The sequence below is a fragment of the Misgurnus anguillicaudatus genome, unplaced genomic scaffold (assembly GCF_027580225.2).
Source record: "Misgurnus anguillicaudatus unplaced genomic scaffold, ASM2758022v2 HiC_scaffold_34, whole genome shotgun sequence".
In the NCBI taxonomy this organism is placed as follows: Eukaryota; Metazoa; Chordata; class Actinopteri; order Cypriniformes; family Cobitidae; genus Misgurnus; species Misgurnus anguillicaudatus.
Window position 1 is genome coordinate 1,903,504 of NW_027395284.1, and position 22,983 is coordinate 1,926,486.

Genomic DNA, 22,983 nt, shown 5'->3' on the forward strand with positions numbered 1-22,983 from the left:
ATCGCTTCTCGGCCTTTTGGCTAAGATCAAGTGTAGTATCTGTTCTTTACCATTGCTTTTACTTGTATGTTCTGTTTTTAGTCCTCCTAAACAATTTTTTACAGACGTGGAGAGGGCCGTGTTTTATTTCCTGTGGGGGTCCAAATGGGAACGTCTAAAGAGAGAGGTCGTAAAGAAAAGACCAGAAAATGGTGGGATAGGCCTCCCAGACCCACAACTGTTTTTAACAAGCCGATTTACTGCACTGCACATTAGTTATGCAGTGACCCCATCCAACGAGAACAAGACGACAGCTATGGTCAGATATTGGATGGGGTCCTACCTGAGATTTTTAAAAGTTTTACCAGTTGATTTAAAAACTCCAGTATCTTTTAATTTGCCCCAACAGTACAGTTTTATCAAGACATTTTTAAAGAAATATATTTTAGAGACTCAAGATGTAAATATTTTAACAAATCACAAATCTCTTGTCTCTCTTGTACAGGACCGGGAGTCAGTGAGCCCAGTTCCAGGCCTCACTTTAGAGGAGGCCAAACAAGTATGGAGGAACGCTGCCCACCCCGCTCTTCAGAACAGACACAAAGATTTGGCGTGGTTGGTGGCCCATGAGATCCTCCCAGTCAGGGCGGTAATGCACTCCCGGGGTATGGCCAAGAACCCAGTCTGTCCACAGACTGGGTGTAATCTACCAGAGACTGTTCGACATCTGCTCTGGGAGTGCGGTAATGCGAGGGACCTGTGGGCCAGAACCGGTCCCCTGTTTTTCCCGTGCCTGCCAGCAGGTGGGGTCCAGATGGACTACAAGCTCGCAGTCCTGGGGGTGGGTCTGGGCCTGAGGGTGTTGTCAGCACAAGAGTTCACCTCGCTCTGGCTCACCCTAAATGCCATTAAGGACACCATCTGGACCACCAGGAACCTGCTGGTGGGGAAACGTGTTACGGTGCCCCTCCACGCACGCGAGCGGATGGTCAGAACGGTGTTGCAGGGGCACCGGACATAATCATTCGGACGAAGGGGCCGGGGTCACACAGGGAGGTCCCCGCTTGCCACCGTGCCGGGCTGCCCGTAGATGCACCCAGACCACCACCGGCTACGGGAACAGCGGGCCAGCGGGCCGGAGGGTGGGGATCTCCGCTGGGCACCAGGGAAAAAATAAAAATAAAAAAGTTTGTTCTGTAGAGTGGGGTGATGGCCACGTTGGTAAGGGCTCACCCCGGCCCTGGACAATAAAGGACTTTTTAAATTGATTTAGGTTGTTGTTTTATAATTGTTTAAAACTTCATGCATTGTTTTATTCTTAAACTCATTGGCTTTTTACCCTTTTAACACCCAGAAAAGATTTTAATAGTCCTATCTCTTTAAAAAAGTCTTAAATGTTATGTATTGTCTGACGTTTTAAAGATATTTTATTGAAATTAATGACTGTGACTGTGAATGTGAGTGTTTCTTTAAAGCCATGTTTGTTTTTGGAAAAAAGATGTGATGACAATAAAAAAATTTTCGAAAGAAAAATCTGTTCTTATCAGTTTAATGTCTGATACGTCTCCTACCCGGGGACTATACGTTAAATGGATTTTTGACCTTCGGAAATGGAAGCGGAGCTTGCTCCTTCCACTCCATGCATCGACGTGGTATTGCAGTGTTTCCATGAACGGTGCGCTCCCCTTCTCGGGGACAAATAAGTTAGGTAAAAAACAGAATTTGTTTCTTTTGTGCGTGAATGACAGAGTGTTTTTTAATTCGTGTGTTTTAAAAGTGCTGTGTATTCGTTGGCATTATTGGTTTAACGAAAAGCTTGCATGGAAATGAACACGCTGATAACGAAATGTTTTTGTAATGTATTTAATTATTTTCCTTACAGTTTGCGGAGGTGATACCAGGACGAATTAAACAGCCTCGACACAGCTGAAGGCGCAAGAAAATCGTACGAGACAGTTTGGGATGTTAAAAACACCTGAAAACTTTTTTTCCACTACCCTTACAGCGGTCGAAAAACCACAGCAACGTCGACACGCCTGGAAGCATAGCTGTATTTGTTTAAGACAACGGGTAAAGTATTTTCTTGATTACCTAAATGACTTGCAGTAAGAAAATATTTTAATTTATAATGATAACTCTGTCATCATTTATTCATCCGACTTAAACATCATCGACACAGCTGAAAAAGCGAACGAGACAGATTGGGATGTTCAAAACACCTGAAAACTTTTTTTTCACTGTACTACAGCTGTCGAAGAACCACAGCAACGTCGGCAGATCTGGAAGCATAGCTGTATTTGTTTAACTCACAACGACAACGGGTAAGTCATTGAGCCCTTGTGTTTTTATTTATCCACGTTCTAAAATTGCTATGCTTTCGTTGTTTCTCGATTGCTCTGTACATTTCTTTGTTTCTATTCCACGTAAAGTTACTTTGTAATAACGAAACGATATATTGAAATGCGCTATTTAAATCCATTTGATTTAAATTGTTTCACGTTTTTCTCTCTGCACGGTTTAACCGGGCTGGAAACGGAAAATGGGTAGATCTCGAAGAATATTTGGTTTCAGACCTGGCTTCGTGCGCCTTTCCACCTGGTCACACACAGTAATGAAATGGTAGTCGGACGGCCTTCGGGGGCGCCGTCGATGTGATCGGTCACAGGAAGATGCGGCCGTCTGGCCTCAAAGGCTGTTGCTCATACTTACCTGGCAGGGGAGATACCATGATCATGAAGGTGGTTCACCCAGGGCGAGGCTCAGCCATTGCACTCCGGTTGTGCTGACCCTTTGCGAATTCCCCAAATGTGGGAATCTCGACTGCAAAATTTCTGATAGTGGGGGACTGCGTTCGCGCTCTCCCCTGGCCTTTGTGTTAAAAATAGATTCGTTTGTCTTTTTACGGAAAATCCAAGAGACGCCTAACCACGGCACAAGAACGCATTGGTCATCAAAAAGCGGCTATTAAACGACTACATAACTTCTAATAGACCGCGAATATGTGTCTAGGCTAAAACAAGGCTTAATTTGGCCTGTCAGTGAAAATCTAATAGACGTTTGACCGTTCCCCAAGTATAGACTGGCCATTAAATAGAACCACAATCAAACAGCTACATGTCTAAGAGACATTCAACAAAATAATGCTTAGATGATTCTTTTACTTACAATGTAAGCGGTTCTCAGCAATGGCAATCATCCAAACTAATAAATTATAAAGCTTTTAAAAGAAAATGACAACCGTTAAACAACCTAGACAACGTTGGGCAGTACAAAATGCTTAGAAATACAAGACAAAACGAAATATTGTACATGAATGTACATTAAAACAAGCCAACAAATCTGCCAATGGGCTAAGACAATTTTTCTTGAATTAGGTGTTTAAATCTAGATTTGTTTCTAACCCCTTTGGCAGATTTATTTGCTTGTTTTAAGCCCAAATTCACTTAAATTTTATGTTTTTTCTCCCGAAAGGCTAGGCTTATTTTCTTATGTCCTTTTGCTCATCAAAATAATGCATCTTATTTTAAGACTTTTTAGATATTTGCATAGTTAAAAAGGATTTTTTGTGCAATGTATTCATTCATTCGCTACCCTTCATACTACAGCTGTCGAAAAACCACAGCAACGTCGACAGACCTGGAAGCAAAGCTGTATTTGTTTAACTTGCAAAGACAACGGGTAAAGTATTTTCTTGATTACCTAAATGACTTGCAGTAAGAAAATATTTCAATTTATAATAATGATAATTCTGTCATCATTTACTCATCCTCGTGTTGTTTTAAACCAGTATGCGTTCGTTTTTTCTGATTAACACAAAATAAGATATTTTGAGGAATGATGGTAAACCCACAGCAGATAGTGACCATTGACTTCCATAGTAGGAATAAAAAAATATGATGAAATTTAATAGGTACCATCGACTGTGTGCTAACCATCATTTTTCAAAATATTTTCTTCATCATTTATCACGATACTTCCAAAATATTTTTTTTCCTACTATGGAAGTCAATGATAATGTATTTCATTATTTGCTTTACAAGCCTGAAAATGATAGGTTGGAATCCAGGTGACAGGATTCTATGGTAGTCAAAAACAGGCAAACAAGTAAAATAATCACCATTTACTTTTAAAGCATTTTGAAGTAAAGGTATTTAATGCAGTGCGCATCCTGTTTAAAAGGTAAGGTATGATTCTTTTAAAGCTGACACATTTGCCACATTAAAATAACAGAAATGTACTGTTTCAACATTTTGGAGCCGGTGTGTCTGTGTTCTTGGGGCACATCTAAATGTAAGATCATTCAGTAAATCTAAAGTTAAACCGATCATACTGTTGTATTCTTTTAAACTGTTTTATTCGTACTGTTTTAATCATTCAGTAAATGCAAAGTTAAACCGATCATACTGTTGTATTCTTTTATACTGTTTTATTCGTACTGTTTTAAATCATTCAGTAAATGCAAAGTTAAACCGATGTGTTTTTAATCTAGGTTTAAAAGTGCCCACTGTTGAAACACATCTGATCTCATTTAAAAGCTGATTCCAGCTACAGGTTCATACTGTTGCATTCTTTTATACTGTTATATTCGTACCGTTTTAAATCATTCAGTAAATGCAAAGTTAAACCGATGTGTTTTTAATCTAGATCAAAAAGTGTCTTCTGTTGAAACACATCTGATCTCATTTGAAAGCTGATTCCAGCTACAGGTTCATACTGTTGTATTCTTTTATACTGTTTTATTCGTTCTGTTTTAAATCATTCAGTAAATGCAAAGTTAAACCGATCATACTGTTGTATTCTTTTATACTCTTTTATTCGTACTGTTTTATATTCTTCAGTAAATGCAAAGTTAAACCGATGTGTCTTTAATCTAGGTTTAAAAGTGCCCACTGTTGAAACACATCTGATCTCATTTGAAAGCTGATTCCAGCTACAGGTTCATACTGTTGTATTCTTTTATACTGTTTCATTCGTACTGTTTTAAATCATTCAGTAAATGCAAAGTTAAACCGATCATACTGTTGTATTCTTTTATAATGTTTTATTCGTACTGTTTATTCAGTAAATGCAAAGTTAAACCGTTGTGTCTTTAATCTAGATTTAAAAGTGCCTACTGTTGAAACACATCTGATCTCATCTGAAAGCTGATTCCAGCTACAGGTTCATACTGTTGTATTCTTTTATACTGTTTTATTCGTACTGTTTTAAATCATTCAGTAAATGCAAAGTTAAACCAATCATACTGTTGTATTCTTTTATACTGTTTTATTCGTACTGTTTTATATTCTTCAGTAAATGCAAAGTTAAATCGATGTGTCTTTAATCTAGGTTTAAAAGTGCCCACTGTTGAAACACATCTGATCTCATTTGAAAGCGGATTCCAGCTACAGGTTCATACTGTTGTATTCTTTTATACTGTTTCATTCGTACTGTTTTAAATCATTCAGTAAATGCAAAGTTAAACCGATGTGTTTTTAATCTAGGTTTAAAAGTGCCCACTGTTGAAACACATCTGATCTCATTTAAAAGCTGATTCCAGCTACAGGTTCATACTGTTGTATTCTTTTATACTGTTATATTCGTACCGTTTTAAATCATTCAGTAAATGCAAAGTTAAACCGATGTGTTTTTAATCTAGATCAAAAAGTGTCTTCTGTTGAAACACATCTGATCTCATTTGAAAGCTGATTCCAGCTACAGGTTCATACTGTTGTATTCTTTTATACTGTTTTATTCGTTCTGTTTTAAATCATTCAGTAAATGCAAAGTTAAACCGATCATACTGTTGTATTCTTTTATACTCTTTTATTCGTACTGTTTTATATTCTTCAGTAAATGCAAAGTTAAACCGATGTGTCTTTAATCTAGGTTTAAAAGTGCCCACTGTTGAAACACATCTGATCTCATTTGAAAGCTGATTCCAGCTACAGGTTCATACTGTTGTATTCTTTTATACTGTTTCATTCGTACTGTTTTAAATCATTCAGTAAATGCAAAGTTAAACCGATCATACTGTTGTATTCTTTTATAATGTTTTATTCGTACTGTTTATTCAGTAAATGCAAAGTTAAACCGTTGTGTCTTTAATCTAGATTTAAAAGTGCCTACTGTTGAAACACATCTGATCTCATCTGAAAGCTGATTCCAGCTACAGGTTTATACTGTTGTATTCTTTTATACTGTTTCATTCGTACTGTTTCAAATTCTTCAGTAAATGCAAAGTTAAACCGATGTGTCTTTAAATCTAGATTTAAAAGTGCCTACTGTTGAAACACATCTGATCTCATCTGAAAGCTGATTCCAGCTACAGGTTCATACTGTTGTATTCTTTTATACTGTTTTATTCGTACTGTTTTAAATCATTCAGTAAATGCAAAGTTAAACCGATCATACTGTTGTATTCTTTTATACTGTTTTATTCGTACTGTTTTATATTCTTCAGTAAATGCAAAGTTAAATCGATGTGTCTTTAATCTAGGTTTAAAAGTGCCCACTGTTGAAACACATCTGATCTCATTTGAAAGCTGATTCCAGCTACAGGTTCATACTGTTGTATTCTTTTATACTGTTTCATTCGTACTGTTTTAAATCATTCAGTAAATGCAAAGTTAAACTGATGTGTTTTTAATCTAGGTTTAAAAGTGCCTACTGTTGAAACACATCTGATCTCATCCGAAAGCTGATTCCAGCTACAGGTTCATACTGTTGCATTCTTCTATACTGTTTTATTCGTACTGTTTAAAACTCATTCAGTAAATGCAAAGTTAAAACGATCATACTGTTGTATTCTTTTATACTGTTTTATTCGTACTGTTGTAAATCATTCAGTAAATGCAAAGTTAAACCGATGTGTTTTTAATCTAGGTTTAAAAGTGCCTACTGTTGAAACACATCTGATCTCATCCGAAAGCTGATTCCAGCTACAGGTTCATACTGTTGTATTCTTTTATACTGTTTCATTCGTACTGTTTTAAATCATTCAGTAAATGCAAAGTTAAACCGTCGTGTTTTTCATCTAGATTTAAAAGTGTCTACCGTTGAAACACATCTGATCTCTTCTGAAAGCTGATTCCAGCTCCAGGTGGCATATTAACTGAATGCTGATGCACCTTGTATTTCGATTGCTTTGTATGCTTGAAACATGTGAAGAATTGACAATAAATAATCTTTATCAAGTGTTATACATTAAAAAGTGGATAAGTAACAAAAATGTCACTCCTGACAGCTGATAAATTAATGTTTTTTTATAGCACCATTGAGGCGAGCACTTTTCAAGGCAAGATTCTTTATAGAACCTTATAAAAAGTTTCCATATAGTACCAAAAAACGGGTTCTGCTGTGGTTACATGCTGAGGAACCCTTATTTGGTACTTTTTAGGAGCATTTGTCTTAAGAGTGTTGCATAGGTTCGAAACTTTCAAACTTGAAACCAAATAGAAGGGTCACACTGTTTTTTTTTTGTGGAGTGGACATGAACAAGCTGCAGGCATTCAAATGTTATCTGTAATTTATTGTCTTATTTCATATTTAAAAAATAGCTATACAACTGGTGTTCCTCAATTTTAGGGCCTATTCTGTTTAGTATATCAGTTTTGTTCAGTTTTTTATGTGCATGCAAAAAGCAATCAGCAAGCAAATTAACTGAAGCTTTACCTTCATGTTCTTTTTGTGTAAGTGATAACTGTTTCTGTATGTATTTTATGTATTTGTATGTTTTTTACACGTATAGAGTGAAATGCACACGGTGAGGAATGGACCCAGACCTTCAGTGCCAGACCTCTGACCCGTTAACCTCCATCCCGACAGCCAGCGCCTTCTCCGGCTCCCATTGCGGTATCGCTTCTCGGCTTTTTGGACAAGAACAAGTGGACACCGGGGACTACAAGTTTAAATGGATTTTTGACCTTCGGAAATGGAAGCGAGGCTTGCTCCGTCCACTCCGTTCATCGACTCGGGCGCTTTCCGGGCACAAATAAGGTGAGTTTAAAACCAGAGTTTGCTTCTTTTGTGCGTGGTTGCCAGTTTGGTTTCCAATCCGTGATCTATATGATGTTGCGCGTTCTATAATATGTTTCTCGTTCGCTCAGTACTTTTGTGTGTTACTATTCCACGTAAAGCTAACACCAAAACGATTGTGGAGAGCGCTATATAGATTGTTTTCAAAGAAAAAACAACAACGAGAAACAAACCCATGTTAAAATGGGTCAAATTATTTAGGCGGAGCACGCTGTCGCGTTGAACAAAGACAATGGCGCGTGCACACAACGAATTTGTATTGTGGAAAAGTTTGGCCCATATGCATGTTCGCATGTGTCTTCGGTGGATACTAAAAAGATAAACATCTGCCCGGTGATCTAGTTTGTAGACAATATTTTTATATATGCAATCGAAGTGAATTTAAACAAGCAAAAAATCGGCCAGTGGGGTAGGACAGTTTTTCTTGAAATAGTATTTATGGGAAAAGTTCACGACTTTTTTTTCTTACCCTTTAGGCAGATTTATTTGCTTGTTTTAAGCATAAAATAATCATAAACAGGAAAACGAATTGTATAGGCGGAGCACACGGGGTTTTTTTCGTTCAAAGAAAAAAAGCAGCGTGGCACGAAGGAATGTTTGACTGAAATGGAATTTCGCCCTCTATTTTCCTTACAAACATAAACCAGAGAGAAGGGCCAGATGGCATCGTGTTGTACCTTGTATTCGGTGATTGAAATCGAAAAAAAAAAATCGAATAGATCTATATATAAACACAATTGTTTTGTTGAACAGAGACAATGGCGGCATGCTCCAGCGTCGCCTATATGCCCATTTCACAAAATGGCGGCTTTGACCGGAAGTAGGGAAAACATTTTACTGTAATGACGGGGGTCGTTGTCCAAAGTGTGCCCATTTGAAGAAGTACATACACGTTTTACTTCTCATTTCTTTAGACTGAATAATTGTTTCTTATTAATTCCAAAGTATGTGACGTGATGATCTAATCGTATGTGTTATTCCTCGTTTGCTTGCATGTGTAACCTTTGGTTAAAGGTATGAAAAGGAACCGACTAGGTCACCTGGGTTATTTATTCACACAGGAAAATAGATTGAACCCAAGAGAAAAAATAAACAAACAAAAAAGTTACAAAAATATGAAAAGGACCCTGCTGGTTCGGATGGGATTAAAGACAGAGACGTGACTCTCCAAAAATAGTACAAATTTATTTTTTACAGAAAGTGCTTAAAAATATTTAAAAGATAAAATTTACGGCCCACCGGTTATTTACCCACAATTGGAGAGACTAGATTAAATCCACTTTTTAACAGAAGGGACAAACCACACAGCAAATCAGTGCATAGTTCTTAAAAGCAGTGACGAACCAAAAATAAACCAAAACACACAAACATACTCTCGCCTTCTGTTTAAGTCTCAAAAACCACCGCTCAGATATTACATGTGGAAATAGTTATATAAATGGTACATACACTTATATACACACGTAAAGAAAGAAAAAAACTGCAGGACAGCAAAATACAGTTAACTCCCGATGACTATTTAAACAGCGTCCAAGCGGCTCACGGAGCAAAAATACAAAGCCTTTTAGTTTAATAAACTTCCACAAAAAATAAATATCAAATCCTTACGCAAACATGTATGCGACGAGACTTAAATCATGCAAAACATGAATGGTAACCAGACGTGCTTGTTGTGTACAGGGAGTGCATTTATTTGTAAACTTTTGCTAAATCAAAATGGTTTATTTTTTATTTTACTTTTTTACCTGGGTTTTTGGGAATACTTTTATATATTTCACAGCTATATAATTGGTTATAATAACGCACTTTTTGTTTATAAGCACGTTGAAATACATTAACACAGGATAATGCGGCAACAAATCAAATGTGCATTTAAATGCAACAAGCAAAATAAATAAAGCAAATCCATGCAAGCAAACGAGGAATAAAACACACCGCGATTAGAAAATCAGATCGCATACTTTGTAATTGAAAATAAATAATAATTAATTCTAAAGAAATAAGAAGTAAAATGTGTAAGTATTCCTCAAAATGTGCTTTGGACCAAGACCCCGTTCATCACAGCAAACGGGAGCAGACCCGAATAGGTATGTCTAGTTGTTTTATTTAAAATTTCCAGCCGTCTGTAAATTCATGTTTGGAAGAAAAAAGTAAATTAAGGTCTGTCTTGCTGTTATTGTCTTGTTTTCTAGTAAATATCTGACAATTCTTAAATCGAGATGCATTTACTTGTTACGCAAAGTGGCTTAAGATGTTATGTATTGTAATAATTGAAATAAATTACAAAAATCAACAGGTTTATATTTAAAACAAGTAAAAATATCTGCCGGCGGGGTAAGAAAAATAAACTTAATTTCAGTTTCAACTTAATTCAATAATAAACTCAATTTAGGTTTATTTCCCTTAACCCACTGGCATATATTTTTACTTGATTTAGGCCTTAACCTATTACATTTTAGAATTTATTTCAGTAAACAAGACTTAAAATCTAAGCCACTTTGCTTAACAAGAAAATGCATCTCGATTTAAGAATGATTTTTTTACTCGAAAACAGGAAAAAAGTAGCAAGTAAACGAACAGATTTGGATGTTTAAAACAGTTAAACACTTTTTTCACTCTACCCTTCATATTACAGCTGTCGAAAAACCACAGCAACGTCGACAGACCTGGAAGCATAGCTGTTTGCTTGTTGTGTTTAAATGGACATTTGATTTCTTTACCAGCATTGGATTTAGACCATTCAATGAGAATAGTTAACAGCGTTCATTATGATTGATAAGCCCTTAATGGAGAATGAAGTCTGCATACATTAAAAGCCTTATTTTATTCCAAAATGTATGCGACGAAACTTAAATCACGCAAAATATGAATGGTAACGAGACGTGCTTGTTGTGTACAGGGAGTGCATTTATTTGTAAACTTTTGCTAAATCAAAATGGTTTATTTTTTATTTGCTTTTTTTACCTGGGTTTTACCAGGTTCGCATTCCGGACATTTTTAATCCACAGTGTATGCAGTTATTTAGTAGAAAATGATATGCTGTTTTTTGATAGAATTTTGCGTGAGCTAAAGAAAGTGATGCCAACCCAGCAAATACAAAAACGTTATAAAAACGTTTTGTGTTTGCTGGGAATACTTTTATATATTTCGCAGCTATATAATGAATTATAATAACGCACTTTTTGCTTATAAACAAATACATTGAAATACATTAACACGGAATGATGCGGCAACAAATCAAATGTGCAACAAGCTAAATAAATAAATAAATAGAAAATCAGATCGCATACTTTGTAATTGAAAATAAATAATAATTCATTCTAAAGAAATAAGAAGTAAAATGTGTAAGTATTCCTCAAAATGTGCTTTGGACTAAGACCCCCTTCATCACAGCAAACGGGAGCAGACCCGAATAGGTATGTCTAGTTATTTTGTTTAAAATTTCCAGCCGTCTGTAAATTCATGTTTGGAAGTTTTTGTCTTGTTTTCTAGTAAATATCTGACCATTCTTAAATCGAGATGCATTTACTTGTTAAGCAAAGTGGCTTAAGATATTATGTGTTGTAATAATTGAAATAAATTCTAAAAAGCAACAGGTTTATATTTAAAACAAGTAAAAATATCTGCCGGTGGGGTAAGAAAAATAAACTTAATTTCTGTTCCAACTTAATGCAATAATAAACTCAATTTAGGTTTATTTCCCTTAAACCACTGGCATATATTTTTACTTGATTTAGGCCTTAACCTATTACATTTTAGAATTTATTTCAGTAAACAAGACTTAAAATCTAAGCCACTTTGCTTAAGAAAATGCATCTCGATTTAAGAATTCTTTTTTACTCGAAAACAGGAAAAAAATACAAAGTAAACGAACAGATTTGGATGTTTAAAACACTTTAACACTTTTTTTTCACTCTACCCTTCATATTACATACTACTTCATATTAGAGTTAAATGCCCGCTAGCCTCCACCCCGAAAGCCAGCGCCTTTGCCGGCTCCCCTTTGGCTGCGTCTATTGCGGTATCGCTTCTCGGCCTTTTGGCTAAGATCCCGTGTCTGGCCACAGGGCGGTGCTGCGATCGCCTCTTGCAGGTTTTTGGTTTGTGCTTTTCAATAGCATTAACCCCGTATCTGCTAGGAGGTATATTTGTGCTTTTTTTCTATTTGTTTATTAACTTTTCAGGTTTTAATTCCAGATTGCTTAAGAAGAGCTGGTCTCTGGGTTTTTACTGTTTTAAGGTAAGTGCTTTCTTTTATTGTTTGTTGGTTTTATTGTGTTTTTATTAGGCTGTCGGTGCCTCTGCCATGTCAGCTGCTCGTGCTGGCGTGCGGAGGCACCACAGCGTCCGATTTAATTTTTTAGAGCAAAATGGGAAAACAGTGGAAATGTCTAGGTTGGATTTTTCACGTAAGTTAGTTCAGAAAGTGCTTGGTTTTAGTCCTGATGAGCTAAACTGTATTCTGACCCTGCCTTTTAACAAAGGTTTTGATGTTAGTTTTAGAAATGCAGCTTTGTTGAATGTCTTCTGGCAACGTTTTGAAAATGTTAAAACCCAGTTCTCCATTTTTAAGGTGGATAAACTGACTGATAACACACAGAAAGTTGTTGTTGTCAGGATGTTTAATGAAACCGTTAGTGGAGAGGATATTTGTGTATGGTTGGGGAGATACTGCACTGTTAAGGGCCAAGCTATGAAGGTGGTGGATGAGGATGGGATCTGGAATTGCTCATGGAGGGTCCCCATTAAACAATGGGAAGACCCCCAGGGCTACCAGGGCCTAAAACATTTGCCATCAATGATAGTTCTTGGAGAAAACAGAGGCTACATACACTACCAGGTTATGCCCAAGCTCTGCCGCAAGTGTGGTGAACTTGGACACCTGGTAGAAGCTTGCCAGAAGACATTTTGTAGAAAATGTAGAGAAATTGGGCACTCTTTTGAAGAGTGTCCAAATGGCAGAAAGTGCAATCTCTGTGGGGATTTTAACCACCTTTACAGAGATTGCCCCATGTCGTTTGCCAACAAGCTGAAAGCAAACAAAACGGTTGAAAAGGAGACAGTTAATGAGGGGGCGGAGCCAGAAATTTCAAATTTCCCGCCAAACTCTGCTATTGGTGGAGAAGGTGGTGAGGTGGTAGGGCTCCGCCCAGCCAGCCCAGAAGCCAACCAGGAACAGCAAGATGGTAATGTATTAAACAATGAAAAGGAAAATGAAAATGAAAGTGAAAGTGAAACCCAAATTGAAATACATGAACAAGGAGGGGAACAGTCCCCTGATAGGTTGCCCAGTGCTCAGTTAAAAAGGAAAAGGGGTACCCAATCCCCCGTTGTAGAGGAACTTGACATTAGAGAAAGGTTTGAACCTGATTTAGATTCTTCATCCTCGGGAGATCTAAACAGGCTTTTTCCAACAAACTCACCAAATGAAATTTCCTTCTTAACAATTGAGCTGAAATCATCTACCCCTAGAGCAGCTTATAGTTGCCCTAGGGAGAAACAGATTGAAACCCCTGAGTCCTCACCTATTGGAGTAAAGGAAGAATCTGTTTCACAAGAGATTGAAAATTTTATTGATTCTAACTAAGTTTTGTTTTTGATTTTTTTGTAACCCCACTTTATAGTTTTTTAGATTTTTAAAAATGTCTTTTAAAGCATCATGCCTTTTTACCTTCCTGCTCATGGCTCTCATCATTTCAACCATCAATGTAAGGAGTGTGAGAGCCACTATAAGAGCACAGAATGTTTTATCCTTTTTAAAATCCCTCAAGTCAGATGTTTTTATATTACAAGAGTGTTCATTACCTTTTAGCAATTCGTACAGAAAATGGGAGGAACTGTGGACTAGTGGGCCATCTGTATGGAGTGGGTCCAATTTTAATAAAAATGACGGTGTGGCCATTCTGATAAATAACCCAAACATCTTGGTGAAGGGCAGCACCGTGGTGAAAGAAGGGCGGGCCCTTTTAGCAAACCTGACTTTTTTAGAGAGGGATTTTAACATTCTTAATGTCTATGGTTTTACAGAAAAGAATGAAAGGTATGAGCTTTTAAAAGACTTGCAATCCCACCTTTTAGGAAGAGTGCCTTTAATTTTTGCGGGTGATTTTAATTGTGTTTTAAGTAAAAAAGACAGGAAAGGGGCAGGGGATGATTTTAGGGTAGATAAAACATCAGTTTTATTACAGAATATAATTAAAGATTTTAACCTAAAAGACTGTTTTAAAATAATGCATCCTAGAGAGGAGGGCTTCACCTGGTTTAGTGGTGATGGCACCAGAGCCTCTCGGATTGATTACATTTTTACCAGAGATTGTCCGCCCACAGATGCTACATTAACCCCCCTGTTTTTTTCTGACCACGTAATGCTATCCTGCACCCTCTCACTTCCCTCTGGTGTGACTTTAGGAAGAGGTCTGTGGAAGCTAAACTGCTCTCTGTTATTAGAAAAAGATATAGTCAGTAAATACAGAGAGCAGTATAGTCAATGGCAGACCCTTCAAGACTTTTATGAATCACGGGCACAGTGGTGGGAAATGGTAAAGCGAAAGACACAGATTTTTTTTAGGCAGGCAGGGAAAAGAAAAAAGGAAAAAGAAAGACGACGTATGGTGGGATTGCAAAAAAGGCTACAGCGTTATTTTAACCTTTTTAACATGGGGTTTGATTTTAAGGAAGAAATAGAAGAAGTAAAAAAGGAAATGTCTGATCTGATGGAGGCCCAGAGTAGAGGTATTATGTTAAGATGCAAAGAAAAGGAACTGGAAGAAGGTGAGAAATGCACCAGATACTTTTTTAAGAAAATTATTAGTAGGGACAAAGCAATAGTGAAATTAAAAAACAACCATGGAGAAATTTTAACAGGAACAAAAGATATAATGAATGTAGTAGAAAGTTTTTATGAAGACCTGTACGGAGAGAAAACAATTGATGGAGACATAGCAAGAGAAGTTTTATCCCACATAACAAAAACAGTGCAAGACAGTTCCTTTTTAACTAAACATTTCACCCATTTTGAAATTGAAAAAGCTTTAAGAAATTTTAAGAGGCAAAAGTCTCCAGGAGTTGATGGACTCCCTTTAGAATTTTATCAGACTTTTTGGGACATTTTAGCACCAGACCTTTTAGCTGTTTTTAATGACTTTGACAAATGTGACAGACTACCGGACAGTTTTAGGACAGGGATAGTAACACTGCTACACAAAAAGAATGACAAATCAGACCTAAAGAACTGGCGCCCAATAACTCTTTTAAATTTTGATTTGAAACTTTTTAGCAAAATATTAATGAAACGAATGTCTATGGTTTTAACAGAACTGATCCACCCGGACCAAGCCTGCGCAGTCCCTGGGAGAAAGATCACAGACAGCCTAGTACTGATTAGAGACACCATCTGTTACGCGAGAGACAGAAACATTCGTTTAGTAGTCCTAAATTTAGATTTTGAAAAGGCATTCGACCGAGTCTCGCACCAGTACTTGTTTCAAGTACTGAAAAAAATGGGTTTTCCGGGGAAATTCATAGCTTGGGTGGGAATGCTGTATCGGGACATAACTAGCAGAATTGTAGTAAATGGGAACTTGTCCAAAGCAGTAAATATTCGCTGCGGTGTCCGTCAGGGATGTCCGTTATCTCCCCTCCTATACGTGGCCTGTATTGAGCCTTTAGCGCAGGTATTGCGAAGGGATCATTGGATCAAAGGACTGGACTTACCAGGGACAGGAGGACAGATGGCTAAGACGGTACTGTATATGGACGACATAAATATTTTATGCACAGACATTTTATCTATTAAGAGGACAATGGATGTGACTGACTGGTTTGGGAGAGCTTCAGGGGCCAAACTAAACAGAGACAAAACACAAGCACAATTCTTTGGCCCCTGGCAACCTATAGACACAAATGGACTGGATTTGACTGTAAAAAAGACAGACTTGAAAATATTGGGCATTAAGTTTGACAGTAAAGGAGGAGGTAGTGGGAATTGGTCAGAGGTTTTAGCAAAAGTGAGACAGAGACTGGGGCTTTGGGGACTTCGCCAACTTACATTGGAAGGGAAAGTTTTAATAATAAAAGCAGTGATTTTGCCACTAATTTTATTGTTGTGTTCAGTCTTTTATCCTCCTAGATCCTTCTTTTTAGCCCTGAATCGAGCTGTCTTTTATTTCCTGTGGGGGTCCAAATGGGAGAGGCTTAAGAGAGAGATCATGAAGCAAGCACCTAAGCATGGAGGCAAAGGGGTGCCGGACCCCCACCTGGTTTTAGGAGCACACTACACTGCACTACATATAAAATATGCTACAACCCCATCTAAAGACCACAAAACAATAGCCATGGCCAGATTCTGGATGGGGTCGTATTTGCGGTCCTTAAAGCTTTTAACAGTTAATTTAAAAACACCCATTGCATTTGATTTACCGCCAGCCTATGCTTTTATTAAAACCTTTTTAAGACAATACAACCTGGAAAAAGAAAGTATAGATGTTTTAACTAATCACCGCTCTATTCTCTCTGCTGTGCAGGAACGGGAAAAAGTGAGTCAAGTGCGCGGGCTCATGCTAGATGAGGCCAAGAAAGTGTGGCGCGATGTGTCCCATTCAGCTCTTCAGAACAGGCACAAGGACCTGGCGTGGATGGCAGCCCATGAGATCCTCCCGGTCAGGGTCGTGATGCATTCCCGGGGAATGTCAAGAAATCCAATATGTCCACGGCTCAGTTGCGGCATGCCTGAGACCGTGAGACATGCACTCTGGGAATGCAGTGCTGTGAGGGACCTGTGGGCAACGGCTGGCCCCCAGCAATTCCCGTACCTGCCAGCAGGGGGGGTCACAGATTACAGGATGGTCATGGGTGGAACAGGCCAGAGCCAAATGCCAGCGGACACTTATACCAGGCTCTGGCTTACCATTAATTGCATCAAAGATGCCATATGGACCTCCAGAAACCTGCTGGTGGGGAAGCGCGTACAGGTGTCTCTGCAGGCCATGTTACAGCTGGCCAAAGAAAGGCTGCAGGAGTACGCCATACGTCGCCATTCGGACGTGGGGGTCGGAGCTTCACAGGGAGGTCCCCTCAGCCACGAGTCCTGACTGCCCGTAGATGCCCCCCACAAACAATCAGGCTGGGGCAGCGGAGCCTTGGTTTAAGAGGATCTCCTCTGGGTCCTGACATGCCAGGTGTAGAAATGTTCTGGGGAGCTGAAATGATGGTTTAAGATTGTTTAAGTACCCACTTGTAGTTTATGTACAGCAGAAGAGTGAGCTTTTAATATTTATGTGTAAATTTATTTGTGTCTTTTTAAATAAATTGACTATTTGATGATTTATAATTTATTATTTTTACTTGTTTTAACTACGACGAATACATGCATTTTTTACTTGAAGTGATGGCAAGATGTTTTATATGATTGTGTGACAACATGCATTTTATTTTATTTTACTTGAAGTGATGGCAAGATGTGTTATATGATTGTGTGACAACATGCATTTTATTTTACTTGAAGTGATGGCAAGATGTTTTATATGATTGTGTGACAATAAAATTTTTCGAAAGAAAAAAAAAAATCTGTTCTTATCAGTTTAATGTCTGATACGTCTCCTACCCGGGGACTATACGTTAAATGGATTTTTGACCTTCGGAAATGGAAGCGGAGCTTGCTCCTTCCACTCCATGCATCGACGTGGTATTGCAGTGTTTCCATGAACGGTGCGCTCCCCTTCTCGGGGACAAATAAGTTAGGTAAAAAACAGAATTTGTTTCTTTTGTGCGTGAATGACAGAGTGTTTTTTAATTCGTGTGTTTTAAAAGTGCTGTGTATTCGTTGGCATTATTGGTTTAACGAAAAGCTTGCATGGAAATGAACACGCTGATAACGAAATGTTTTTGTAATGTATTTCATTATTTTCCTTACAGTTTGCGGAGGTGATACCAGGACGAATTAAACAGCCTCGACACAGCTGAAGGCGCAAGAAAATCGTACGAGACAGTTTGGGACGTTAAAAACACCAGAAAACTTTTTTTCCACTACCCTTCATACTACAGCGGTCGAAAAACCACAGCAACGTCGACACGCCTGGAAGCATAGCTGTATTTGTTTAAGACAACGGGTAAAGTATTTTCTTGATTACCTAAATGACTTGCAGTAAGAAAATATTTTAATTTATAATGATAACTCTGTCATCATTTATTCATCCGACTTAAACATCATCGACACAGCTGAAAAAGCGAACGAGACAGATTGGGATGTTCAAAACACCTGAAAACTTTTTTTTCACTGTACTACAGCTGTCGAAGAACCACAGCAACGTCGGCAGATCTGGAAGCATAGCTGTATTTGTTTAACTCACAACGACAACGGGTAAGTCATTGAGCCCTTGTGTTTTTATTTATCCACGTTCTAAAATTGCTATGCTTTCGTTGTTTCTCGATTGCTCTGTACATTTCTTTGTTTCTATTCCACGTAAAGTTACTTTGTAATAACGAAACGATATATTGAAATGCGCTATTTAAATCCATTTGATTTAAATTGTTTCACGTTTTTCTCTCTGCACGGTTTAACCGGGCTGGAAACGGAAAATGGGTAGATCTCGAAGAATATTTGGTTTCAGACCTGGCTTCGTGCGCCTTTCCACCTGGTCACACACAGTAATGAAATGGTAGTCGGACGGCCTTCGGGGGCGCCGTCGATGTGATCGGTCACAGGAAGATGCGGCCGTCTGGCCTCAAAGGCTGTTGCTCATACTTACCTGGCAGGGGAGATACCATGATCATGAAGGTGGTTCACCCAGGGCGAGGCTCAGCCATTGCACTCCGGTTGTGCTGACCCTTTGCGAATTCCCCAAATGTGGGAATCTCGACTGCAAAATTTCTGATAGTGGGGGACTGCGTTCGCGCTCTCCCCTGGCCTTTGTGTTAAAAATAGATTCGTTTGTCTTTTTACGGAAAATCCAAGAGACGCCTAACCACGGCACAAGAACGCATTGGTCATCAAAAAGCGGCTATTAAACGACTACATAACTTCTAATAGACCGCGAATATGTGTCTAGGCTAAAACAAGGCTTAATTTGGCCTGTCAGTGAAAATCTAATAGACGTTTGACCGTTCCCCAAGTATAGACTGGCCATTAAATAGAACCACAATCAAACAGCTACATGTCTAAGAGACATTCAACAAAATAATGCTTAGATGATTCTTTTACTTACAATGTAAGCGGTTCTCAGCAATGGCAATCATCCAAACTAATAAATTATAAAGCTTTTAAAAGAAAATGACAACCGTTAAACAACCTAGACAACGTTGGGCAGTACAAAATGCTTAGAAATACAAGACAAAACGAAATATTGTACATGAATGTACATTAAAACAAGCCAACAAATCTGCCAATGGGCTAAGACAATTTTTCTTGAATTAGGTGTTTAAATCTAGATTTGTTTCTAACCCCTTTGGCAGATTTATTTGCTTGTTTTAAGCCCAAATTCACTTAAATTTTATGTTTTTTCTCCCGAAAGGCTAAGCTTATTTTCTTATGTCCTTTTGCTCATCAAAATAATGCATCTTATTTTAAGACTTTTTAGATATTTGCATAGTTAAAAAGGATTTTTTGTGAAATGTATTCATTCATTCGCTACCCTTCATACTACAGCTGTCGAAAAACCACAGCAACGTCGACAGACCTGGAAGCAAAGCTGTATTTGTTTAACTTGCAAAGACAACGGGTAAAGTATTTTCTTGATTACCTAAATGACTTGCAGTAAGAAAATATTTCAATTTATAATAATGATAATTCTGTCATCATTTACTCATCCTCGTGTTGTTTTAAACCAGTATGCGTTCGTTTTTTCTGATTAACACAAAAATAACACAAAAGGCTTCTCGGCCTTTTGGCTAAGATCAAGTGTCTGGCCACAAGGGGGAGTGATCGCCTCATTGCAGGTTTTTAGGTTTTAACTTTTCTATAGCTTAAACCACATATCTGCAGGGAGGTATATACTGCTTTTTGCTTGCTTTTTGCTTGCTTTTTTCTCTTTTATCAGGTTTTAAAGAAGACACTGCATTTGTGCAACGATCGTTTTAAGGTAAGTTTGAATTTTTAAATTGTTTATTGGTTTTAGTGTGTGTTTTAGTATATTTTAAGCTGTTGGTGCCTCCAACATGTCGGCTGCTCGTGCCGGCGTGCGGAGGCACCACAGCGTGCGGTTTTTATTTAAAGAAGTTGAGGGTAAGCTCCTGGGGATGTCACGTCTTGACTTCTCCAGGAAGTTTGTCCAAAAAGCCCTTGACTTCAAAGCTACAGAAATTAATTGTTTGATGACGTTGCCTTTTAACAAAGGCTTTGATTTGAGTTTTAATAGTGCTTCCTTGCTTACTGATTTCTGGCAAAGATTTGAGGTTGTAAAGGCCCAGTTTTCTATGTTTACTGTGGAAAGGCTTTCTGATAACACACTTAAAACTGTGATTGTCAGGATGTTTAATGAAACAGTAACTGGTGAAGACATTTGTGTTTGGCTGGGTAGATTTTGCACTGTTCGTGGCCCGCCTATCAAGGTGCTTGATGAGGATGGCATTTGGAACTGCTCCTGGCGAATTCCCATCAAACAATGGGAAGACGCTGGGGGCTACCTAGGCCTGAGACATCTGCCTTCAATGATTGTGCTGGGAGAAAACAGGGGCTACATTCACTATCAGGGGATGCCCAAACTGTGTAGGAAATGTGGAAGTATGGGGCATCTCGCTGAAGCATGCCAGGAATTAATATGTGGGAAGTGCAGAGAAACTGGTCATACTTTTGAAGAATGTACCAATGGCAGGAGGTGCAATCTTTGTGGAGATTCAAACCATCTCTACAGAGATTGCCCAAAAAGTTTTGCCAACAAGCTTAAGGCACCCAAGATGGCCGCCCCACATGTCCAACAAACACTGGAACAAAGGGAGGAGGAGGCGGTCCCTGAGGTTTTGGCGGGAAATTCAAAATTCCAGCCAGCCTCAGGGATTGGGCAAATTGAAGGAAGTGGGGTGGCCCCAGGGGCGGAGTCAAATGTGGTTGAACAAGGGGAGGAAGAGAAAGAAGGTGATGATGATGATGAAACGGTTTCCAGCATGATTACTGTGCCTGAGGTGAGTACTGATTCTAGTGGGAGTGAAACTGATTGTTCACTCCCAAGTGCTCAAGTGCAGAAAAGGCCTGCGGGATCTCCTTTGTCCAAGACAGAGGAGAAAAAGCTTCGGGCCACACAGCAACCAGATAGTTCCTCTTTGGAAGATCTGGATCGTGTGTGGCCCCAAGAATCCCCCAATGAGGTATCTTTTCTTCAAATTAGGCTAAGAACATCATCGCCCAAGGAGCCACAAGAGGGACCCTCTGTGGCTTCTCGGGCAGCACCAACCTGCTCTCCGGACTCAAATTTGGTTGAGATCAAGGAGGAGCAGGTATCTCAAGAAATATTATGTTTTTAATTATTTTTGTAGTCTTTTAACATGTTTTTAAAAATTTCTTTTTAAGTTCATACTGCTTTTAACCATATTGCTCATGGCTCTCACTATCTCTACTATCAATGTGAGAAGTGTGAGGTCCACCACAAGAGCACAGAGTGTCCTATCATTTTTAAAAACTGTTAAATCTGATATGTTTTTACTGCAAGAGTGTGCTCTGCCTTTTAAAAGTAGTTACAGGGAACTGGAGGAGATGTGGACCCAGGGACCATCCGTATGGAGTGGCTCAAATGGCAACAAAAATGATGGGGTTGCAATTTTAATAAATAATCCACACATAGTGGTGAAGGACTGCACTGTGGTGAGAGATGGGCGGGCAATTTTAGTTAATTTGACCTTTTTAGATAAAGATTTTAGGGTTCTTAATGTGTATGGTTTTACTGATAAAAATGACCGGTATGAACTTTTAGAGGACTTACAGCCCCACATGCTAGGTAGGGTTCCTCTTGTTGTAGCAGGGGATTTTAATTGTGTTTTAACCCAAAAAGATAGAAGAAGGGCAGGAGATGATTTTAAAGTTGATAAGACATCAGTTTTATTGCAGGGCATTGTAAAAGATTTTAATTTAGTCGACTGTTTTAGAACAATGCATCAAAGAGAGGAGGGCTTCACCTGGTTCAGTGGTGATGGCACCAGGGCCTCTCGAATCGACTATGTCTTTACAAGACACTGCCCGCCGACTGATGCAACATTAACCCCTGTTTTTTATTCTGATCATGTAATGTTGTCTTGTACTCTTTCTTTTCCCACGGATGTGACAGTAGGGGGGGGGTCTGTGGAAGCTGAACTGCTCTCTATTGCAAGATGAACATGTTATTAAAGAATACAGAGAGCAGTTCAGCCAATGGCAGACCTTGCAAGATTTTTATGATTCACGGGCACGGTGGTGGGAAATGGTCAAAGAAAGAACTAGACGTTTTTTTAGGAGTGTAGGGAAAACTAGAAAAAATAAGGAAAAGAGACGCATGGTGGGGCTGCAAAAAAGACTACAAAGATATTTTAATCTTTTAAACAAAGGACATGATTTTAGTGAAGATATTAAAGAAGTGAAAAAGGAAATGTCAGTGTTAAGTGAAACTCTTAGTAAAGGTGTCATTTTAAGGAGCAGAGAGAGGGATATTGAAGAAGGAGAAAAGTGCACTAGATATTTTTTTAGAAAGATAATTACACGGGGAGGGTCAATAACATCTCTGAAATGTGGGGGGAGGGAAGTGCACACAACAAAAGACATTTTAAATGGGGTTACGGATTTTTATGAAAACCTATATGACAAAAAGGAAGTGGAAAATGACATTTTACAGGAAGTTTTAGAATTTGTAGAGAAAAAGGTAAGTGACAAAAATGTGCTTTTATCTCAAGATTTTACGGTTTTAGAAATTCAAAATGCTCTTAAAGGTTTTAAAAGGGGGAAGTCCCCAGGAATGGACGGACTCCCCCTAGAGTTTTATTTGACTTTCTGGGACATTTTAGCACATGAGTTACTGACAGTTTTTAAAGAAT

General features: G+C 38.4%; 2 non-coding genes and 3 pseudogenes across 2 annotated transcripts; all 5 read left to right on the plus strand.

The window, feature by feature from the left end:
* On the plus strand, positions 1 to 96 carry LOC141363432 (U2 spliceosomal RNA; annotated as a pseudogene).
* A 1,392-nt stretch (positions 97 to 1,488) lies between these two features.
* On the plus strand, positions 1,489 to 1,665 carry LOC129435121 (U2 spliceosomal RNA; annotated as a pseudogene).
* A 1,015-nt stretch (positions 1,666 to 2,680) lies between these two features.
* Positions 2,681 to 2,845, plus strand: LOC129435136 (U1 spliceosomal RNA). Its single transcript, XR_008641135.2, has one exon. It is a non-coding gene; the product is annotated as a U1 spliceosomal RNA (small nuclear RNA).
* Positions 2,846 to 17,532: 14,687 nt separating this feature from the next.
* LOC129435182 (U2 spliceosomal RNA) lies at positions 17,533 to 17,711 on the plus strand (annotated as a pseudogene).
* A 1,021-nt stretch (positions 17,712 to 18,732) lies between these two features.
* Positions 18,733 to 18,897, plus strand: LOC141363472 (U1 spliceosomal RNA). The gene has a single exon (XR_012368963.1). It is a non-coding gene; the product is annotated as a U1 spliceosomal RNA (small nuclear RNA).
* Positions 18,898 to 22,983: the final 4,086 nt, after the last annotated feature.